Genomic DNA, 24,622 nt, shown 5'->3' on the forward strand with positions numbered 1-24,622 from the left:
CCAAATCACTTCATATAAATGAAAAAGCAATGGACCTAGCACAGGTCCTTGTGGCACACCTCTAGTCACAGGCCACCAGTCCAAAAACAAACCTCACCACCACCTTATGTCTTCTATCTTCAAGCCAAAATTTTGCATCCAGTTGGGTTGCTCTGAGTTCCATACAATTTAACCTTGTGAACAAGCCAACTATGCAGAATCCTGTTGAATGCTTTGCTGAAGTCCATGTAGACCATATCTATCCCTCTGCCATCTTGTCTTTTTTTTGTCACCTCAAATAACTCATCCAAGTTAGTGAAACACAATTTTCCACGCTCAGTCATGTTAACTATCACTAATCGGGCTTTCCAAATGCATACAAATCCTGTCTGTCAGAATCCCCTCCAACAACTTACCCACCACTGACGTCAGGCTCAATGGTTGACAATTCCCTAGCTTTTCCTTACCATTTTAAGTAGTGGCATCACATTAACCACTCTCCAGTCTTCTGGCACCTCACCTGTGTCCATTGATGACATAAGTATCATTGCTAGGGCCTCTGCATTCCCTTGCCTATCCTTCCACAGAATCCTAGGATGTACTTGATCAGGCCCCAGGCATTTATTCTACTTTTTTGTGTTTTAAGATCTCAATGGGTGGCAAGTGGCTCAGTAGTTAGCACTGCTGTCTCACAGCACCAGGGTCCCAGGTTCGATTCCAGCCTCAGGCAACTGTCTGTGTGGAGTTTGCACGTTCTCCCCATGTCTGTGTGGGTTCCTCCCACAGTCCAAAGATGTGCAAGTCAGGTGAATTGGCCATGCTAAATTGCCCATAGTGTTGGGTGCATTAGTCAGAGGGAAATGGGTCTGAGTGGGTTACTCTTCAGAGGATCAGTGTGGACTTGTTGGGCCGAAGGGTCTGTTTTCTCACTGTAGAGAATTTAATCTAATCCAAATACCACCTCTTTGATAATATGACATTACTGTTTATTTCCCCAAGTTCTCTAGCTTCCATGCCCTTATCCACAGTGCATACTGATGTAAAATATTTGTTTAGTATCTCACCCATTCCTGTGGTTCCACACTGCCTCATTGAGCTTTAAGGGACCCTATTCTCTCCCTAGTTTTTTTTTGTTTTTGCCCCTAATATAAACGTAGCATCTCTTTGGATTTTCCTTTAAATCTCTATTTGCCCAAGTTACCTCATGTCCTCTCTTTGTCTTCCTGATTTCCCTTCTGAGCATACTCCCACTGCCCTTTATATTCCCTGTTGGAATCATTCAATCCTAGCTGTGTGTACCTGACATAAGATTTCTTTTTCTTGACCAGAGCCTCAATTCTTGTAGTCGTCCAGCATTCTCCATACCTACTAGCCTTGCTCTTCCTATTAACACAGTGTATCGCATCTCTCGTTGTCTAACTTATATTTTTGAAGGCTTCTTACTTTCCAACGATCCCTTTACTTGCGCACAGCCTTCCCCAACAACGTTTTGGAAATTCCTGCCTAATAGCTTCAAAGTTGGCCTTTCTGCAATTTAAAGTTTAACTTGTAGATCAGGCCTATCCTTTTCCAGAGCTATTTTAAATCTAATAGCATGCAGTAATAATCAATCCCCACTACTCCCAAAGTGTAAATGCCTTGTTTATTACCAAAAAAAGGTCTGTTTTGTTTCTCTTTTACTATGATCTGGAATAACCATGCTTCTGTAGTTAATCATGGTGGACCACAAGTCCAAACTCCATCATATCATATGACAATAAAACAGGGCCAAGTAGATAATCCAAGTACAGAAACATTTGAGAAGCAGTAGATGGATAAGAATATGCAAATTGGGAAGGGAATATTCTAAGTTGGTTGACTTATTGTTTTCATAGAAATACATTTGAAGGAATAAGCTATTCAGTTCCTTTTGACTTTTGGGGAAAAGCATTTCAGATTTTTACTTACATTTTAATTTTCAAATTTAAAAAAAAAATTTACTGAGGCCAAATAATGAGTTGGTGAGGAAATCAATTAATGCAACAGGATGTTTTGGGGGAAAAAGGCTGCCAACACTGAAGGAAATGGTGAAGTATTTTATAAACTGATAAGTAAAAGAACAGTGCTAGACCAAGGGTTATTAGAGAGGAAAAGGAAAATCTTATGGATGAAGAAATGTCAGTGGTACTAAAATGAGTAATTTATACTGGTTTACAGAATTGTGATAACAGGAATGGAAGGGAACAGGAGGAAGCAGTGGCTCAATTAGATAGGAGAACTTATTCATAAGGAGGTAATATTGAAAGAAACTGTTTGAACTTGTTGGAATAGGCACACAGTACTGATTTGTGCAGTAAATCTGAACTGATAATGCTATATCCACAATCTACTTTTTTTTTTAAAAAACCTTCAAAAATATGTTAAGAAAAATCAAAGATTCCCAGTGCAACACCTGTATTTAAAAAATTGAGAAAGAACTGATTTAACTATAGAGCAGTCACTTTGTGTTGTGGATTAGCTTCTTGAAGCTATAACCTACTAGATGAAATCAAAAAGTACTTGAGGTTTTTGGTTAGTTAATTTGGATGAGTTAAATCAAATCCTGACTGATGCACGTGAATTCTTTAAGAAAATTGGTGCATAATTGAAATTCAGTCAATTTATACATAACTTAGAGGCTTAAAAAACTGCAGATACTGGAATCCAAAGTGGACAAGCAGGAGGCTGGAAGCACACAGCAAGCCAGGCAGCAATAGGAGGTGGAGAAGTCAATGTTTTGGTTGTAACGCTCCTTCCATCCTGAAGGGTTACACCCAAAATGCTGACATCTCCACCTCCTGATGCTGCCTGGCTTGCTGTGTGCTTCCAGCATCCGGCTTGTCTAATTTGTACGTAAGGGCATTTTAAAAATATAAACATCTTATGGAAATTCTTAAGGCTCCTGATAAGATTTTTAGGGCAGGGATTAGGACGGCTTGAATATATATTGTAGTTTATTAGATTTTTTGTTCCCTAACTTGTTTGGAAGAATGTAAGTAATGCTGCTGCCACTGGATCAATACTGTATAAGATTCATCTATCATTAAGATATCTAATCTCGTAGAATTTGTCAACAAAATTGACGTGATTAATAAGAGGCCAGTATGAAAGTTCAAAAAATTAGTAAGTTGAGCAAATTGATAAACTTTAATGCATGTGAGGAGCTCCTTTTTTTTGTTTCGGAGGAAGAAGCAGGAGAGGAAATGCACTTATAGAAAATGTTAACATCTGACAATTTCTCCACTCAATGTTAAGTTTTTGGCAATGGCTTTTCTATAATGATGATAAAGAAAACAGAATCCCCAGGATTATGATTTAAAGACGCAAGTGAAAATAGAAGTAATATTAAACCTATCCAAATCATTGTTTCGAGTGTAGTTTGAATACTATTGGAATTTAAATTTTGAATTTGAGACACAAACTGCCAGGATTTAGTGCAATTTAAATTGTTTGTTAGACTCTGCATATTTGGTGGAACAATATTACTTGAGTGTTCCTCGGCTGATAAATGGGAAACGAGGAACACAGCAACTTCATAGGAGAAAATATTGTTTTAACTGTGGAATGAAAGCTATCTTGAGACAAGATTCACAGATGCTTTGAAGACTCTTAGCATGGTCAAAAATAATATCCTACATACATGACAATGATCGCAAATAACAGTTAGAACCCATTGAGGTAGCATGCTGTAATTCAGCTCAGCTATTCCCTGGGTCATACTAAATAGTCTTTTTCCTTAAGATGCACATAGTCCCTCCAATCTACTTGACTTTAGATCAAAATTTACAGAAAGAACAGCCCAGGTTTTAGTAATGAACAAAAACTATATTCATTATAGTAATTAGACTATAGCTACACACAGTTGTAAATGATTGGCATATAATACTACTAATTAAAATTTTAATCCCTGTTTAAACTCTCCATCGCACACGTGCACATAGCAAAACTGAGAAAGTAGATTATTGTTGAAGCTCGGAAAGAGAATTCACTGGTCTCTGCTAATTTTGGACTCTTATTTGAACTGGCAAAGCCTTGTTGTTCATCTGTCTATCTGGAAGCTTCAACTAGTTTGTATGAAATACAGAGCGACTAATTCTGTCTGTTGTGCGTGCTTTGCTTTTCTGTAATGTGCTTCCAGTTCCAACCTGCTCATCAAGCTTGGAACAATCAACATCACTTGTAACCTGCTGATGGGCTTTGCCATGTCTGCGCGTTGAAGAAACTCAGCCACAAAAAAAACAGCTCTTACAAGGCTTTGAATTCCTTCCTGTGAAATAATGCAACCACCTTAGAATAGAATAACCTTTTTTTTAATTGTCACATGTACTCCCAGTGTAAAAGCTTTTCACTTTCCTTCTACAATGTCTACCTCTATGGTACCATCTTGGGTACAAGTACCTGAGTACAAATCTTGGATACAAAAGAAGAGTTTTAAAAAAAAGTGAAATCCTCTTTTATTTCCTTTTTTTTTAAAAAAAATCTTTCTTTTTCCCTTTTTTTTTCAGTCAATAGATTTTAAACCAACAATAAAAAGACAGTTCTTATTAGGAAGCATTTTGGAATGAGGAAGAATGCCAAGATTGGACAGTTGTAACAAAATACAGTTGAAGAATTAAAATTGCTGTTATGTCTATTCCCAACAGACCATAGCACATTACCACATCAGTAAGGGAGCTGTCTGCGAAGTTTTGGCCCTGTCTTGATTTCCCTTTGACAGCTATAGTGTCATTAAAGCTGCAGTACCAATCACATGTTTGGGAAAAAATTTATCTTGCCTAACAGGTTTTATGAACTTGGATCAATAAGTCCTGAAATTAATTGCATGCTTTGTGTTCATTCTTATACACAGATTAAAATGTGCTCTGGTCACTGGGTTGCATTTTAACATTCTAAATGTGACCATCTATTCTGCTTTTATGGGAAGGATGTGCAGTTCCTAGAGAGAGAATGTAGAGCTTAGGACAACACCACAGATGAGAGAGTTCACTTGACAGAAAGATTGGCTAAACTAGGATTGCTCTCCTTTCAAGCATGGAGGGTATTCAAAATAATGACAAAATGTAGAGAGAAACTGCTTCTTCTGGTTGATAATCTGAGATCATGTATTTAAAATGGTAGATGGATGAAATAAGAAAAACCTTCAATCGGAACTGTTAAGATACGTAATGTGCTATCTGAAAGTCTGGTGGAATCTAGTTTCATAAAAACCTTCCCAAGGCAATTGATCATGTACTGACAGATGAGTAATTAGTGGAGGTATGAGCTCTGAAGGGCTCTTGCCCAAAACATTGATTATTCTGCTCCTTGGATGCTGTGGTCAGGACCTGCTGTGTTTTTCCAGTACCACTCTGATTTCCAGCATATGTACTACCCACTTCTGCCTAATACAATTGGACAGTTCATTCTTCCTAATCAGCCATATAACCCTCTCTCGTGTGCATCTCAGGTAAGCTGGCAGCTGTGGGCTGAAGTAACGCAAATAAGTTTGTACCACTTGGGTGATGATTCATCCCCTCCATTATTGGAAGGGATGTGAATTTTGAAGGTAACAGAAATGGGCAGGATAGTGGGGATTAGATGCATAATGTTTATGATGAAAGTTGTGCGGTATTAAGAAGATTACAATCATTAATTTAAACAACTAGAGTAAAAGTGACAGGAGTTGATGGTTGCATTAATTTTTTTTGAGCAAGATTATTCTATCCCTCCCTCCCTATAGCACTACAGTCTGACATGCAGATGTCTGTCAAATGAGAGAGCCCTACTCTAATGCTAACATCTTGGTCCCATAGCTGGCAGTCCTTCCTGTGAAATGTAATGTGGGTGATTTTGAAGACTTTCTCAGGACTATGGCGCAGAATTCAACCTGACATGTTTAATTTCCTGACTGTTCATTGTAAATGTTTTGATGTTGGTCTCGTTTCCCAGAAGCCAAGCCCTTTGTTTTCCTGCTGCTTGGAGTAGTGTTAATATTGTGAACTGGGTGAAAGCCATAATCACCTTGTTGGAGTCTTAAGCATTGTGAAGGGTATTCTTTTGTTTTCACATATACCTTTTTTGATGGAGGAGAAGTTTTGTCAGTCATATTTACCAAATGGTAGTGTTAGTCATCTTTGGCTATGTGGTTCCCTAGGTGCAATTCAGAGAAACCACTCACTTGAGTAAAGTGTTCTGGTGTAGCTTATTTTTTTGTGTGGCGTAAGTAATTAAATGCACACCAGGCAAACCAAACTTCTGATTTTGTTTGGAGGAATAAAGTAGATTTTTGTACTGAGTATTCATACTTGATGTTATCTGATTTTTTTTTTAAGTATATACTATTTTGACCTTGTTGCTTTTTATGTATAGTTCCTATAATCAACCTGCTCAGGTGTTATTGCACACCTGTGGAGCAGGTGAGATTTGAATTCTGGTCTCCTGGCTCAGAAATCGTGAAACTACCGCCTCATCATTAAAACCCTATCTTCCAACACACTAAAATATTTTAGTGTAAGTAATATTCAACTGATTACTAACCAGCTGGTTTTGAAATGATTGTTATTTATAGAGTCATAGTCATAGAGATGTATAGCATGGAAATAGACCCTTCTGTCCAACCCATCCATGCTGACCAGATATCCCAACCCAATCTAGTCCTACCTGCCAGCACCTGGCTCATATCCCTCCAAACCCTTCCTATTCATATACCCATCCAAATGCCTCTTAAATGTTGCAATTGTACCAGTCTCCTCCACTTCTTCCTCCTTCAGTAATATCATTTTAGCTTTTGTTGGCATTGGAGCATTGTTAAAATTAACACTAATGTAAGATTTAAACATGTATTTCCAGAGACAGCCATTTTCATAAAAGTTGTCATATTTTCCCATTCTACCAATTCTTTTTAACTTGTTATTCATTAGAGTTTAAGTATTATGCCTGTTCCTGTCTGTTCAGAATACATTTTATGTTTTGAATTACCTCCTTTTTAAGTTAACCATATTGGAGTGAGATTACTGCTCATTAGTGAATGAACCAATATAATTAGGTTGTTGAAATCATGTGGTGCAGTGGTATGTCCTTATATCTGAGCCAGGAGGTCAGGGTTCAAGTCTTACCTGCTCCAGAGGTGCATTCACAGCATTTCAGTATAGGCAGATTAGAAAATAGGGTTGTTAATGTACTTTCATCAAAAGGCTGGTATGTCCTGACATCAAATGCTAAACAAATAAATATTGGAGGTAATTTTGGTGTTGAAGTTTCTAGATGCTCCTTTCTTTTGGGCACACTTCCACTCAGTGGGGCCAGTCCTAGTCTCCGAGGATATGCAGGAATTTCTGGCTCCTTTTGGCAAACCATCGTTTTACTGATGGTAAACCTCAAACTTGGTGATTAAAAGCATTTAGATTCCTGGTGTTGTGACTTCCAGAGGCATGTTTTTGTTTTTTGTGAACATAGTTAAAACATGTTACTTATAATATACTGTCTTTACTGTACACTGGTTTTTAACCTGCTTTCTTTGTTTTTCCTATTCTTTCTTTTACGTAATTACAATTCTTAAGATGCAGAAAAAGGTCATTTGGCCCATCGTACCATTGGCTCTTCAAACAAGCATCAATACCTAGTGCCAGTCTCTTGTTCTTTCCGCATATCTTTACTACTATCTTTGAAAGCCTCAGTTGAACTGCCTCCACACTTTACCAGTCAGTACGTTCTATATCCTAATTACTCACATGAAAAAATCTTTTCTCACCCTTTCTTCTTTTGAGTCCTTTAAATATATGACCCCTGTACTTTTTTTTTGCAAGTGGGAACAGCTTCTCCCTGTCTACTTTGTCCAGGCCGCTCATGATTTTGAAAACCACTATCAGATCTTCTGTCAGCCTTTTTCTTTATCCCAAAGAAAACAAATCAAATCCTCAGCTGAAATTCCTTTATTCCTGGAACTATTCTTGTATATCACTTCTGCATCAACTTTGCAGTCATCTTTGTATAATGTGGCACCCACCTCCCCACACACTGTTCCAGCTGAGGTCTAACAAGTGTACAGTTCAACAGCATCACCTTGTTCTTGTAGTCTATGCCCCACTAATAAAGCTTTATTTACTGCTCTCACCAGTTGCCGTGGCACCTTTTTTTTTTAAAATCAGCGCACATAAACACCTAGATTCTTCTGCTCCTCTCGAGCGACTGACAATTTTTATGAAAATTGTTTTACAATTTACATTTTACTGACTTTAAAAAATATAGTAACATTTTAATTTGGATAGTTTATCTGCCCTCTTTGATCTGAAATCACAATACTCTGCACACTGACCTGCATCTGTCATTTCACTTAAACTGTAAGAACAGCTGTTTTGAGACAGTCAACGATTATGACAATTTGTCTTCATTGATTTACCAGGTGATTTGAGTGAGACATGCAACTTTCTAATTGTGCTAATTTTCAACCCGCAGATCTTTGGGCACACTGGGCAGGATGTTACATGAAGTATTGAATACAGGATTGGTTTTGATTTCTTTAGTCTTTGCCACTCTTTCTCCTCATTTAAATCATTGTGCTTGATGGGCAAGTTTTCACTGTTTTGAAGAATTGGTCAGTAAGCTCATTTTTAATATCCAGCTTGCTTTCTGGAGAGCTTCAGATTGTCTTAGGAGTGTTTTCCTTTCTCTTCCTTAAAGTTGTTAAGACTTAAGTAAACTCGACCTGGTTAGAAAGATGCTTTCTGGATACCTTGACATAGTGTCCAGTTTATTGAAGTTCATTTGCAGGGTGTTTGCCTGTGCTTGTGGAGCTGGGTTAAGAAGGTCATTAGCATTTGCTTGCTCCTCTCATTGAATCAGGATGATGTGACAGAGGATGGCTGATGGGACTCCTTTTTCACTCTGTTTTATGTGGTACACACTAAGTTTCATTGCAGTCTAGGAGTGTGCTGGTAGTAACTGCTCTGTACAGTACAACTTTTGTCTTGCAATAATCTTGTCAAATGTAGCACTTTTAGTATTTTTTTGTAAAAAGCTGAGTTAGCGCATCTGCTCCAGTGATGGATCTTGATGGCAGCCTTTGCTGGAAAGGCAGCTGTCAAATTACAGGAAGGACTCAGGAAGGTTGAGTTTTATGAAATTTCTTTTGGCTAACCTGTTGTAGATTGAAATGAATTTTTTGACAGCATTCAAGGAGAGGCTGAGTCGTCTCTCTCCATGTAGAGAATCATTAAGCAGGGAAATGAACCCTTTTTAACTCTTCTTTGCTGACCAGACATCCTTATCTGGCCTAGTTCCATTTGCTAGGAATTGATCCATATTCCCCTCAAGTCTTCCAACTCCTGTCCCGATGCCCTTTCAATGTCTCCACCACTTCCCCTGGCAGCTTGTTCCATACACTCATGACCATCTTCATGAAAAATTGTCCCTCAGTTCTTTTTTTAATATTTTTTCCCCTCTGACCTTTTAAACTTCTGCCCTCTTACCCTAGGAAGAAGACCATGACTATTCACCCTATCCATGCCCCTCATGATTTTATTAACCTCTAAGAATGAGAGTTACTTGTGAATCTGGTGAGCAGTGATTCTGCAGTAATCTGGAAATGGTAGATCGTTTAACCGTGTAGTCAATTTAGTTTTAGCATGAATGCGTTTGAAGCCAGAGTTTTCCATTTAAGCAGTATTGTCCACACAATCTTGACAGATTGGTTATCAGACTTGATAATCTGTCAAATCACAATGACTGGAACCACCTGCAGCTGCAGCCTCCTTTTTGTTGGAGAGAGACATCGGCTTCCTCTTTGCTTTTTGAGGACTTTGAATACTGAACTGCAATTAGGTGTTGGGGAGATTCTAAACATTGCTGGCACAGAGAGCCCTATTGGGAGCAAGGAGCTTCCATTAGGGTTTGCTTGAGATTGTTGGAGCAGACAAATCTCTCCTGTGTCCAAGTAGCAAGCTGTGGAGAAAAGGCAACACGCAGGGGCAGTCAATATATTATTACTCTGAATATTATAACCCATTAGGAATATTTAATGCTGTAACAAAATGATCAAAGTGGGAAATTGCTTTTTATATTTCTCAACATTCAAGGCTTTCAAGTACATAATGTCCACTTTTTACAAATTAATTGTACAAACCCAAGTTGAAATCGCTGATTCAATGTCTGCGAGTTAGAGTCAAGCTGTTGGTATAATGTCTTCTAAATGCTCATGCTGTTTTTTCCATTTGTGATAACTAACTGAATTGCTGTACTAAAATAGTGTAAGTGTTGAGTGATGTACAATATGGTGTGCGTCCAATTATCTCAAATCTTGCATGAATGGTGTTTTTTCTCTTTAATCGTTAGCATGCAGAAGGAAGCTCTTTTTTTAAACAAAGCCAAAATGCCTTTTGTAAGTGAAGCATATTATAGTTCTCTAATAAACTTGTCACTAATAAATTGTTTATGATGGGGAGAGTGGTGGTGTAAGCACAGTTGAAGAAATATGTAATCTGTGTTGGTCTTTTGTTATGGCCAAGGAAGTGTTTGCACAGCTTTGGGAAATGTAAACTCCATTCTGTTTGCTGTCTTAAGAGCTTTACTTTGGAAATAAAAGTCAGTACACCAGATGGGATGACATTGCCATGGGATGAAAATGACTTCACAATTGAGAACAGATGGTAGCATGATGAGGGGGAGGGGAATCTCGCCATGAGTTGAATGTGCATCAGTGAATTATTTCATTGTGAACTTGAAATCTTGTATACTCTGGAATAAATGCAAACCGTCAATGACTAGCACGAATTTACTTCCCACTGTTGCATCTTACTGACTTGACTGGAGTAGTTTTTCAGATTTGACCCACTTGTGGAATAGAGAGCAAAATCTGTAATTTATTCTCTACATCTATTTCACTATATTTTTTTAAAAAACTAATAGATTTAATTTGCCTGTTTTGCATGCAATTTAGAATCCTTAAGTAAGTGGTTTAGGCAGAGCATTGCAGAATACTGACCAGCCACAGTAATGGAATATCTTGCTATTTCATGTGATTTCCTGGTATGTTTCTCATAGAAAACATATATTCCAAGAAATGGACTTTTGTTCCTGTCTGCCACATAGTGTTGTTTTCTAATGGGAGAGGAAAAATTATATTTGACTGTGGATTACCCAGTTGGCTACTGGAGGACCTTTTTTAAAATAGCATTTCTTTTTAAAATAAACACCTAGTGCTAGATTTTGATTATTTGAGAACCATTGCTGCGTCATGTCCAAGCACTAAGTCAGGAAAAGAGATTTTTCACACAACACACTGAACAGCTCAAATTAAATGTTTTATTGCTTTATTGTGGTTTTTAACTATTTTATAGATGAGGCTTGAACTTCTGGTGCTTTTGTAGACTGTTTACTATAATCATTTATCAAGGCCAGGTGCAAATATGAACACACCTAGTTCGCAGTACTAGACGACAGTTGAAATTAAGCCCTAATGGTTATAGAAATCCTCTCGCTAACAGTTCTGGATTTCTCTCTTTAACGAGATGTTGGCAATAGACTACAAAAATATTTTTTGTTTTGAAATGGATCTGTCCAGAAAATGGATTTTTTTGATTTTCCAAACCATGTTTACTTTAGTGTGTGAGGGAAAAGTTGATTATCTGCAGAGCAATGCACTCTGCAAAGCTGGTAGAGTGCTCCATATCCACATCCCAGTTGATGTTGAAGTGTCTAATGCATCTGCATTTAAATAACTGTCACTCGTAACTTGTTAGGTGTTCATGCCAGAAAATACCTAGGGAATTGGCGAGCACACACATTATCGAGAAAACTAAGCTGTCAACCTTGACTTCTGTATTTTAGGTATAATTCTTTTTCGAAAAAGAGGAGAAAGTATTGTTGCCTGTTATGTGCTTGGGTTTTAAATTTGAAATGATTTCAAAAAGTTGTCTTTCAAATTTTGCAGAGCAACATTGTTAAAACATGATGCTTTTCCTATCCCAGTTACATCAAGTCAGAAAATGAGACTGATCATTTACTGTCAAATCAGTGAATAGAGAACAAAAATGAGGTTTAGTTTGATTTTATATTTAGTTATGATCAACTGAATCAGGATTACAGAAACACTAGTTGAACTACCCACTAGACCCTTTATCTATTGTCTGCAGTTTCTCTCCTGCTATCAACAATCAGGACTTTATAGCTGAGTGAGTGTGTTACCACCTAACTGCTCAGTGTTTCTCATCTCCATTCTTCTCTTTTTTTGCCGAACAATCTAGACTGACTAATTTAAATGTTTTCTAAAATCTTTACCTGAAAAGACACCAGACTTGGCAAGAATGATCCTATGATAAAGAGGCTTGTGATGTTAAGAACAATTCGATGCCTGAAGATGGCTAATATCTAAAACTCTTCTAAACAGACAGTTTTTGAGGACTTAACTATTTTATATTCTTGGGTGGTTCTCTTTAGTACTTAAAAAGATGGGAGTAAAAAGACCAAAGCACTGCTGATGTTGGCAATCCAAAACAACAGAAACAGAAATTACTAGAAAATCTCAAGCCTGACATCATCTGTGGAGAGAAAGCAGAGTTCAAGTTACTGGGCCCAAAACCATTCTTTAGAATTGATTTGTAGTTAGAAAAAGACTAGTAAGGTACAGTTAGTTATTTAATACATAAAAAGAAAATCTGAGTTAAAATGTCCCTTAGTGAAGTTAGACAGGAGAAATTCCAGGGAATAAGGAAATGGCAAGCATTGGGCAAATGCATTGTCTATCTTTACAGCAGATGCAAATAACAACATGGATTACCCTCTATTTCTAAGAGCAGTAAGAATTCAAATTTCTATATAAACTGAGAATAATATTGGAGAAACTGAATGTTGTTACAAGCTAGTAGGTAGATCCCAAGGATTTGACTGCCTGTTTGGAAGAATGCTGAAAGAGGTAGCTGCAGATTTATTGAATACACTGGGCTTGTTTTCCCACATGCTTAGGATTCCAGCATGATGCAAGAGGATTGGGAATGAACAGATGTGACACCTGTTCAAAAAGGGAGGGATGGAGAGGAAATAGGATTGAATCTTGGCTTGACATCATTCATTGGAAAAATGATGCAATCTAATGTTAAGGGAGTACTAACCCCTCAATTCCAGGGTCATTGAATGGTCAGGCACAATTAGTATGACTTTATGAAGTCATAGTTGACTGATTTTTATTTATCTAAGACTTTTGAGGATGTAATTTGTAGAGTAAATGAAGGGGAACCAATAGATGTAATGTACCTGGATTTTGATAAGGAATCTGATAATCTGAATCCACATAAGATTAATACATCACGCAGAGGGTGGTACATGGAAGGAATGAGCTGCCAGAGGAAGTGGTGGAGGCTGGTACAATTGTAACATTTAAGAGACATTTGGATGGGTATATGAATAGGAAGGGTTTGGTGGGATATGGGCTGGGTGCTGGCAAGTGGGACTAGATTGGGTTGGGATATCTGGTTGGCATGGGCAAGTTGGACCGAAGGGTCTGTTTCCATGCTGTACATCTCAATGACATAAAGGCTGGTGAAATTGAATAGTTGGGGGGGGAAAAAAAGTTTTTGGATGGAAGACTAGTTAAAGGATAGGTACTGGAGAGTATGAATAAACTTGGCATTTTCTGGCTTAACTTTGGAGCATCAGAGTCAAAGATCCACAGTGTGGAAACCGACTCCTTGGTCTAACTCCTCCATGATGACCAGATTTGCTAACCTAATCTAGCCCCCATTTGCAGCACTTGGCCCATATCCCTCTTAAACCCTTTTCTATTTATGTACCCATCCAGATGCCTTTTAAAATGTTGTTATAATTATATCAGCCTCCACCACTTCTTCTGGTAGTTCATTCCATACATGCATCTCCTCTGTGTGGAAAAATTGCCCCTTAGATCACTTTTTTCAACTTTTTCCCCTCCTCACCCTAAACCTATGGCCTCTAGTTCTGGACTCCCCCATCCAAGGAAAAAGACCTTGTTTATTTACCCTATCCATGCCCCTCATGACTTTATGAACCTCAATACGGTCACCCCTCAGCCTCATTCCTGAAGATGGGCTCATGCCCGAAACGTCGGTGCTGCCTGACCTGCTGCACTTTTCCAGCAACACATTTTCATCTCTCAGCCTCAGCTTATTTAGCCTCTTCCCTATAGCTCAAACCCTCCAATCCTGGCAACATCCTTTTATAAATCTCTTTTCTGAACCCTTTCCAGTTTCACAATGTCCTTCCTATAGGAGGATTGCAAGAATTAATACTGGATCCTTCGGTATTTACAATCTATACTACTGGCTTGGATGATAGTGCAATAATCTCAACCTTATCTTCAATTTTGCTGCTGATATAAAGCTAGATGGGATTGAGAGCCATGAGACATAAAATGGGACCAGCCATAGACCATTTGGCACTTTGAGACTGATATGGCACTCATCAATATGATCATGGCTGATAATCCAACTCCATATTCTGTCCCACGTTTTCTCCACATACTCTTTGATTCCTTTAGCCCTAAGAACTATTGCTGTCTCACTCCTCACTTAAAATAGTGTTTTGATCTCTGTGAAAGATCTTTGAAACTTTCTGTGGCAGATACCTCCCTAGGTTCACCTCGCTGGGTGCAGAAATTTGTCGCCTTCTTAGTCTGAAACATCTACCCAATAGCATTAGCCTGTGATCCCCTGGTTCTAGCCACACTGATATCAAGAACATTCTTCCTTCATTTTATCTTGAATAGTCCTGTTGGAATTTAACAGGTTTCTATAAGATCTTCTCATTTTTCTAAATCCCAGTGAATAGAGTCCTAACCAATTCTTGGTCTTTTCATACATCAGTGCTGCCATCCCAGGAATCGGTCAGTAAATCTTTGCACTCACCCCCATAGCCTGAATATCATTCCTTTTGACAAAGGAGACCAAAATTGTGTACACCACTCAAGATGTGGTCACACCAAGGCCCTGTACAATTGTAACAAGACATCCCTGACTTGGCCTTCCTAACAAGTGGATTTGAGTGCAGCTTACTGTTTGCTTCTTCACTATCAGCTGTACGTGCAGGCTTGCTTTCGGGGACTGGTGTACAATGACATCTGGTCTCGTTACACCTCCGCTTTCCCAATCTATCACCATTAAGATAATCTGCTTTCCTGATTTATTTTTTGTAACCAATTTGGATAGCCTCACATTTATCCACCTTTTTTATAGTTCATCTGCCATTCATTTGTCCATTCGTTCAACTGCTCTGCTTTCCTTTATTGGTCAGAGTATTGAGTACAGGAGTTGGGAGGTCATGTTGCGGCTGTACAGGATATTGATTAGACCACTGTTGGAATCTTGCATGCAATTCTGGTCTCCTTCCTATCGGAAAGATGTTGTGAAACTTGAAAGGTTCAGAAAAGATTTACATGGATGTTGCCAGGGTTGGAGGACTTGAGCTATTGGGAGAGGCTCAACAGGCTGGGACTGTTTTCCCTGGAGGGTTGGAGGCTGAGGGATGACCTTATGAAAGTTTACAAAATTATGAGGGGCATGGATAGGGTAAATAGACAAAGTCTTTTCCCTGGGGCCGAGGAGTCCAGAACTAGAGGGCATAGGCTTAGGGTGAGAGGGGAAAGATATAAAAGAGACCTAAGAGGCAACTTTTTCACACAGAGGGTGGTACGTGTATTGAATGAGCTACCAGAGGAAGTGGTGAAGGCTGGTAGAATTGCAACATTTAAGAGGCATTTGGATGGGGATATAAATAGGAGGTGTTTGGAAGCATATGGGTCGGGTGCTGGCAGGTGGAACTAAATTGAGTTGGAATATCTTGTTGGCATGGACAGGTTGGACCGAAGGGTCTATTTCCATGCTGTACATCTCTATGACATACTGGAGCATGTCTGCATTTTGTTCACTGCTCATCATTTAATTCTTTGTGATCTGTTAACTTGGAGACATTACATTTAGTTCCCTTCTCAAAATTGTTATTGGGAAATGTGAATAGCTGGGGTTGAAGCATTGATCCCTATGGTCACCCATTCGTCATAGGCTGCCATTCGGAAGCAGGCAGGTTTACTCATGCTCTTTGTTTCCTGCCTGCCAACCAGTTCTTTGTCAGGACATGACTCCCAATCTTAAGTGCTTTAATTTTATCTACTAATCTCACATGGGACCTCTTTTGAAAGCCTTATGAAGATTAATTAAACCACATCCATTGGCTCCCACTTGTCAATTCTGCTAGTTACATCCTCAAATTTATCAAGTACGATTTTTCTGTTCCTAAATCCATGCTGCCTCTGTCCAATCCTCAGTGTTTTCCAAGTGCTCTGCTATTAAGCCTTTTATAATGGACTCTAGCATTTTCCCCACTACCAATGTCAGGCTGATCGGCCGAGGAATTCTTGTATGTCCTCTACCACGTTCATTTAAGGGTGAGTGAGGAATGCACCAGGCGTTTGTAAGGCAATGCATGAATTAGCTGAATGAGCAATACTGTGACATACTGAGAGTATGTAGCAAAGCATGAGATTATTCACTTTGATCATGAGAATTGAAAAGAGTACTTTCATTTAAAGTTTTTTTTTACAAGTTTTGGAGACTTGGCTGTATTTGTATAAAGAACATTGAAGTTAGGAAAGCAAATGATACTGTTGGTCTTCAGTGAAAAAGTGATTGGAACATGAATAATTAAGTCTTGTTTAATTGAGAGGGCTTTGGTGAATCACACCTGCAGTTTTTGTATCCATATCCCAGGAAGGGCATACTTGTAGATGGGATGGCACTTTACTCCCTGTCTGTGATGAGACTGAGCAAGTTGGACCTAATTCTCTGCAGTTAGGCTGAAATGAGAAGTGATTTGTGAAAGGGATTGTCAGGGTAGATATTGAGGTTTTCTCCCAAGCTGGGGAAACTGGAACATGGGTACTTTCTCAAGGTAAGAAGCTAATCATTTAGGACTGCGATAAAGAGAAACATTTTTCATCTGGAGATTTTGGGAATTCCCTCTCATATTGAGACATTTTTACTTCTTTGGAAAACCAAAAGGTGTGTGGAAGAGGCAGGAAAATGAAGTTGAAGCAGAAGATCAGCTATGATCATAGTTTCTAGTGGATCTGGCTGAAGTCACTTTTTCTTTTCCTCTTTTTTTTTATTTTAGAATTATGAACCATACCTTTTTTGACATGAAAATCTAATGAACTGAAGTGTCCTCCAGATTCTTTTTGACTCCTGCCAGTACCTACTGGCTTTAATATGTGAGCATTGATACTGTTCAATCAGAGCTCTGTTCCTTTCCCCAAATCTGCCTTTACCACTCTTTTGAGTTCTGTCAATTGTCACTTTTGCCTTTATCTCTTCCTTGTTGCCCAAAGATTATACCCCGTCAGTAGTATTTTGCTGGAATTCCCCAATCTCTGCATTATTATTCACTTTAAAGCATGTAGCTCACTTTTCTTTCAGTTTAGAATATGATAGTATTGATGTCACAGTAATAAAATGTAGACCATAAATTTTCAAATTCCATTACTTAGTTTTAACAATAAACGATACCAGTTGGGAGCAGAAGTAGGGCATTCAGCCCGTCTGCATCACTAGTCAATGAGATTCTAGCTGATCTGATCATCCTCAATTCCACTTTCCTCTTAACCCTTTATTTCTTTGATTTAAAATGGTCTGTCTCAGCCTTGAATATAGTTAATAACCAAACCACAACAGCTCTGTGGTGAATAATATTATAGATTCACTATCTTCTGAGAAAAGTTACTCCTCAGAGTCTTAAATGGTTGACCCTTAGTCTGAGATTTTCCCTCATGAAGGAAGATATACCTTGACTCCACCAGGGGCAATAAACTTTCGACATCTACCTGTCGTCCCCTTGAATCTTATGTTTCAATAAGGTTGCCTCTTACCCTTCGTAAGAGTCATCCATAGACTGAAAGCTTTCTTTACATTTGGAAACTTACTTCAAAATTGTCATAGTGATCATCTAACTTAGGTTGTGATAAAGCTTCATGAACCTTCATGAAACCATCAATTAAATAAGTCTGAACTGCAATTAATATGGGGGGGGGGGGAAATACTGAAACCAGTGTGATGCAGTGAAACCTTTATCTCCTGTTTTGATTTACACTTACATGATATATTTCATATGTTAGACGTGAGAGACATAGCCTGACTTAAAATTGAGGATGTATGACTTGGGAATACTCAAATCAGTTGCATTTCATAGAATCGCTTTTGGAAGAGGATAGGAGAGGGGTTTCTAAGAAATGAAACTGGAGAAGTGCCACTGCCTTCTAAGGAAGGCCAAAGACCAGTCACAAAGCAAATCAGCAAATTATCCAATCGCAAAGGCCTCCCAAGATCTTTGCCGTAATCACAGCTATACTTGATTCAACCACAAACCAACCATAGTCCCAGGTTTTAAAAACTTACTTCCAAATTCTCATGCTTTTAGCTTTTTGTTTGTAATGGATACTATCCTGTTTTAACTTTGTACTGTGCACTTTGTGTTAGTGTTTGTTGCATCGCACTTATTATTGGTGAAACCAGAGGAAAAAATGCTCTTTCTTTCACTCCTGAAAACCTTGTAATTTGCTCCTTTTCTGTTTCTGGTGAACTTGTTACTCACATTCCAATTGGAGTGAGGCACATAACTACTGGCATTTAAAAAACATTAACCTGTTAAACAACTGAGGAAGTTGAAAAGCTAGCATCGGATTCATTCTTACTTACCTGAATCTAATATAATGTAGCAGTCTTCCCACTGAACTAAAATTTTAATTTCCTAGACTGATCCTTCAAAAAATATAAATTTATGCTTGACCCCTTTTTGAGTACTTCAGTTTTTAAAAATTAATATGCAATACATTTGTAAAGCTGTCCAATTGTTGTTACAAGTTTTTAATGCCATGAAGGAAGGAAGTTTGCAGCCCTTTACTTGGACTGGAATCACAAACCTGGTTAAGAGTCCAGCAGAAAACTATCCTCCGAAGTGACCTAGTAAAATTTCTGTTACTTCAAACCGGCACCTACTCAGGGTAATAGGTCTGAATAATCCAGAGTTGCCCTGACTCTTAATGTCCACATCCTGCAAGAACAACTATTTGACTCCCACAACCCCCATGAGTGGACTCTCTTTTTTTATTATTATTAAAAATGTGTTTCTTTCTGTAATCCCTCTCCTTCCTGAATTAGTAACCTGTTGTGTAGCCTTGCATCCATGGATATGCCATCGTACACAAAATGCGCAAGCCTCAATGTCTCTCTCGTTCTGCTGTTTTCTGATCTTGAGAACAGCAACAGGAGTTTTAAATCATTTCCTCAAAGCTTTGCTCTTTTCCTGTACTTTTGGCCATTCTTATCCTTTTTAATTTTTCCACTGACCAGTGTCTTTGCTTCTGCATGTACATTGTAGTTTTATGGTAACTAAAAGAAGATAACCAATTTGTTGTCATCTACACCTAAATGATCAACAGTTAGCAAATTTGAGATACCTGCATTTCAGTTGCACCTGTATCACGTTTTATTTTCTTAGGTCATACTTTATCTAGAATTCTTTTTGCTTTTTAAGAAAAACACAAGACTGGTGATAGTATTGAGGCAAGGATTTGACCAAGAGAATATGCACACTTATTTAGTGCGATGATTATGGTGTTCGACTAAAACCTCGGTTATACGTTCAGATTCCATCAAGGCAAATTTTAATAAATTTGGTGCTGCTTGTGATTTTTTTTTAAGTCTTTTTAGTTCCAATACTCAAGTTGAACTAATACCTTTTTGAGGAGGAAACCTGGTATCCTTCTCTGGTCTGGCCTACAGAGCAGTTTAGGTGATGAAGCTGTATTTAGTAATTTTTGTTGTATTACCTGTTTGTTGAAGTAAAGATGTTATCAGTTTTACCAGATTGAATTTAAACTATAACACCTGCCCAAGTATGCATGGGAAAACTCATTTGTGGTGCAACAATAATCTTTTGTATATGTTTCGATTACATTTCTTTTGAGAGTAAAGTTATGTAAAACAAATTCACCGATTGGAAATATTTTATGACCACCAGTGGTCAACTTTGTGGAACTAAAATTAAAGAAAACAGACTTGGTGTTCCAATTTATCTAATTTTGAGAAGTGTTGGTTGGCTGGATCATGGTTTGCCTGAAGTGGTAGCAGGGCCTGTCATCAGCCAACTTTTTTTTTTCCCCTGAAAAACTCAGACCAGGGAAGTAGATTGCCTGAGATGTTGTCAGTGGGTAGTCAGCAGGAATTACTCTGGAATTGGGGGGGAAAAATGCGATATATAGGCATATTACTTTTTTCCCCTACAAAAGACTGGGTTCTATGTTAACATATGTAATCTCTAATCAAATTTGTTGCTCTGTGAGCCTGACTGATGCTCCTAAATTGGTTTCTGCAATGCTTTGCAGAATTACTTTAGTAAATGTACTCCAGCAGAATCACACGTTGGATACTGATGTTCTGAGGCTTTCATGTGTGGGGTGGTCAAGCATGATTTAGCTTGCAGTGGACAGCTGACAGGATGGGTAATCATTGCAATGTACAGGCTAAATACACAGCATCAGGCTAGCACTGAAAGTAGTATAACAATTTTGTGTTTCTGAAGATTATCCTTTTTTGGTTTGACTATAGCATTCCGTTGATGGAGAAAATCACCTGACTTTACTGCAAAGTAGACAAGAGAAGGCTGACTTGACTTCCAACTTAAATTCTTGAGGCAGCTTCCACTTGCAGAGTTTTCTGACATAGACATGACACCATTCAGGAGCAAAAATGATAGCTGTGACCTTTGCAGTATATAACAAGTGATTAATTGGTCGGAATTGCTATTATTTTTGAAGGGTAGTTTTAATATGCTGTATCTTTGCATAATGGTGAGCAAGAAAGCCAGCGTGCTGTTAACAAGGTTGGCAAGAAGACCCACCTTGGCTTGTAGGACTCCCAACACACGTTGACTAGTGAATGGAGTCTTTCTATAGATAGTAATTGAACTGAAGAACTGACTTTTCATCCAATATGCTGAGGAACTGGAGTTTCTTTTGATTTCTCCATTTCAGTAGTAAATTTTGAGTATGAACTGGAGTTTATTTGCTCTGTAAATAAGATAATTGATCCAGTTATGGATTCAAATATCACCAATGTGTCATCTGTGTAACAGAAGTATAAAGGGGCTCGACAGTTTAGTAGTTGTTTCATTCAAGGCATAGTGCTTACACAACAGTGGCACAGTCGGGCGATGTGCAGCACAGAAATGGACATTTTGGTCTAATGCTGATCAGATCCTCAACTAATCTAGCCCCATTTGCCAGCACTTCGTCCGTATCCCTGCTGTAATTGTACCAGTATCCATAGTTTCCACTGGCAGCTTCTGGACTTTCCCCATCCCAGGGAAAAGACCATGTCTATTTATCCTATCTATGCCCTTCATTATTGTAAGCCTCTGTAACGTCACCCCTTAGCCTCTACACCAGAGAACAGAGCATCAACCTATTCAGCCTCACCTTTATAACTCAAACCCTTCAACCCTGGCAACATGCTTGCAAATCTTTTCTGAACCCATTCAAGTTTCACAACCTCCTTCCTGATAGGAGGGAGACCAGAATTGTGTACACTATTCCAAAAGTGGCCTAACCAATGTCCTATGCAGCTCCCATCTCCTGTACTCTATGCTCTGACCAATAAAGGAAAGCATACCAAATGCTATCTTCAGTATCCTATCTGCCTGTAAATCCGCTTTTCAAGGAGCTGTGAACCTGCACTCCAAGGTCTTTGTTCAGCAACACTCCCTAGGACCTTACCATTAAGTGTATAAGTCCTGCTAAGATTTGCTTTCCCAAAATGCAGCACCTTGCATTTATCGGAATTAAACTCTATCTGCCACTTCTCAGCCCGTTGGTCCACTTGATCAAGATCCCATTGTCCTCCTGAGGTAACCACCTATGCTGTACTCGACACCTCCAATTTTGGTGTAATCTACAAATTTACTAACTGAACACCTATTTTCACATCCAAATCACTTATATAACTGACAAAAAGCAGTGGACCCAGCACTGATCCTTGTGGCACACCACTGGTCATAGGCCTCCAGTCTGAAAGGTAACCCTCCACTATCACCCACTGTCTTCTACCTTTTTGAGCCAGTTCTGTATCAAATGGCTCGTTCTCCCTATATTCTGAGATCTAACCTTACTAACCAGTCTGCCATGAAGATGCTTGGTTGAAGTCCATATGGATCACATTACACCCCTCTGTCCTCGTTAATCCTCTTCGTTGCTTTTTCACAAAACGCAATCAAGTTTGTGAGATGTGAATTCCCACACACAGCCATGCTGATTATCCCTAATCAGTGCTTGCCTTTTCACAGTGCATATAAATCTTGTCCCACAGGATTCCCTCCAACAACTTGTCCACCACTGATGTCAGGCACACTGGTCAATAGTTCCTTGGCTTGTCCTTACCATCTTTGGCTGATGTGGTGTCACTATTTAATCTCCAGACTTCCAGCACCTCACTTGTGACTATTGATTCAAATATCACAGCAAGGGGCCCAGCAATCACATTCCTAGCTTCCTACTCATGTCTTGAAAATACATAACATCCAGCTCCACCACCTCTAATATGGGCATTTTTTTTTCAAGCTGTTACTACTTCCCCACATTCTATATCTTGCATGCCCATCTCCACAGTAAACGCTGGTGCAAAATACTCATTTCTTTCCCCACCTCTTTTCTCTCTTTTTCCCCCCCCCCCCCCCCCCCCCCCCCCCCAAAAATCTCCTGTAGCTCCACATGTCAGCTGTCTTGCTGATCTTTGGGTTGGGGGGGAGAATCTCATTCTATCCCTAGTTACTTTTTTTGTCCTTTTTGGATTAAAGGGATTCTAAAAATTCTCCTTAACCCTATTTACCAAAGCTATCTTATGTTGCCTTTTTGCCCTCCTGATTTCCTTCTTAAGTATACTCCTATTTCTGATCAGCATGGACAAGTTGGACCAAAAAGGTCTGTTTCCATGCTGTACATCTGACTGACTGACTCTACTGCCTTTTTGTACTCCTAAGGATTCAATTGATCTCTGCTGTCTATACCTGACGTTTCCTTCTTTTTCTTAACTAAAATCTCAATTTCTCTAGTCATTCAACATTCCCTACAGCTACTTGCCTTGCCTTTCACCCTAATAGGAATATATTTCAGATTATGATAATGACAAGGTGCAAATAGGAAGGAAAACAAACCCAAGTTCTTCAGTCTCTCCTCAGTGACCATTCTTGAGCTCTAGTAAATTTTGTTTGGACTGTCTCCATAGCAATGATGTCTTTCCTGACTTGAGTTGCACATAGTACTTCAGTTGACACTTTGATCATTTGGATCCCTACTTTTGTATTCTATATCCTTTTTTTTTAAACCAAAGAAGGTGGCCTTTGTGTGGAGCCACAGAAAATGGAGGAGATACCAAATTAATATTTTGCATCCGTATTTAGTGTGGAAAAGGATATGGAAGATATAGACTGTAGGGAAATAGATGGTGACATCTTGCAAAATGTCCAAATTACAGAGGAGGAAGTGCTGGATGTCTTGAAACAGGTAAAGGTGGAGAAATCCCCAGGACCTGATCAGGTGTACCCGAGAACTCTATGGGAAGCTAGAGAAGTGATTGCTGGGCCTCTTGCTGAGCTATTTGTATCATCGATAGTCACAGGTGAGGTGCCGGAAGACTGGAGGCTGGCAAACGTGGTGCCACTGTTTTAAGAAGGGTGGTAAGGACAAGCCAGGGAACAATAGACAGTGAGCTTGATCTCGGTGGTGGGCAAGTTGTTGGAGGGAATCTTGAGGGACAGGATGTACATGTATTTGGAAAGGCAAGGACTGATTTGGGGTAGTCAACATGACTTTATGCATGGGAAATCTTGTCTCACAAACTTGAGTTCTTTGTTACTTCATCAAAGAAGATTGAGGACAGAGCAGTAGATGTGATCTATATGGACTTCAGTAAGGCGTTCGACAAGGTTCCCCATGGGAGACTGATTAGCAAGGTTAGATCTCATGGAATACAGGGAGAACTAGCCATTTGGATACAGAACTGGCTCAAAGGTAGAAGACAGAGGGTGATAGTGGAGGGTTACCTTTCAGACTGGAGGCCTATGGCCAGTGGTGTGCCACAAGGATCAGTGCTGGGTCCACTGCTTTTTGTCAGTTATATAAATGATTTGGATGCGAAAATAGGTGTTCAGTTAGTAAATTTGCAGATTACACCAAAATTGGAGGTGTCGAGTACAGCATAGGTGGCTACCTCAGGAGGACAATGGGATCTTGATCAAGTGGTCCAATGGACTGAGAAGTGGCAGATGGAGTTTAATTCCGATAAATGCGAGGTGCTGCATTTTGGGAAAGCAAATCTTAGCAGGACTTATACACTTAATGACAAGGTCCTAGGGAGTGTTGCTGAACAAAGACCTTGGAATGCAGGTCCTTGAAAGTGGAGTTGCAGGTAGATAGGATAGTGAAGAAGGCATTTGGTATGCTTTCCTTTATTGGCCATAGAACGGAGTACAGGAGTTGGGAGATCATGTTGCGGCTGTACAGGACATTAGTTAGGCCACTGTTGGAATATTACATGCAGTTCTGGTCTCCTTCCTATCGGAAAGATTGTGAAACTTGAAAGGG

General features: G+C 39.0%; 1 protein-coding gene across 5 annotated transcripts in view; it reads left to right on the forward strand.

The window, feature by feature from the left end:
* Positions 1-24,622, forward strand: part of snx18a (sorting nexin 18a) — a 185,707-nt gene that overhangs the window by 1,766 nt on the left and 159,319 nt on the right. The window lies entirely within an intron of this gene.

This window comes from Hemiscyllium ocellatum, chromosome 1 (genome assembly GCF_020745735.1).
Source record: "Hemiscyllium ocellatum isolate sHemOce1 chromosome 1, sHemOce1.pat.X.cur, whole genome shotgun sequence".
Taxonomy (NCBI): domain Eukaryota; kingdom Metazoa; phylum Chordata; class Chondrichthyes; order Orectolobiformes; family Hemiscylliidae; genus Hemiscyllium; species Hemiscyllium ocellatum.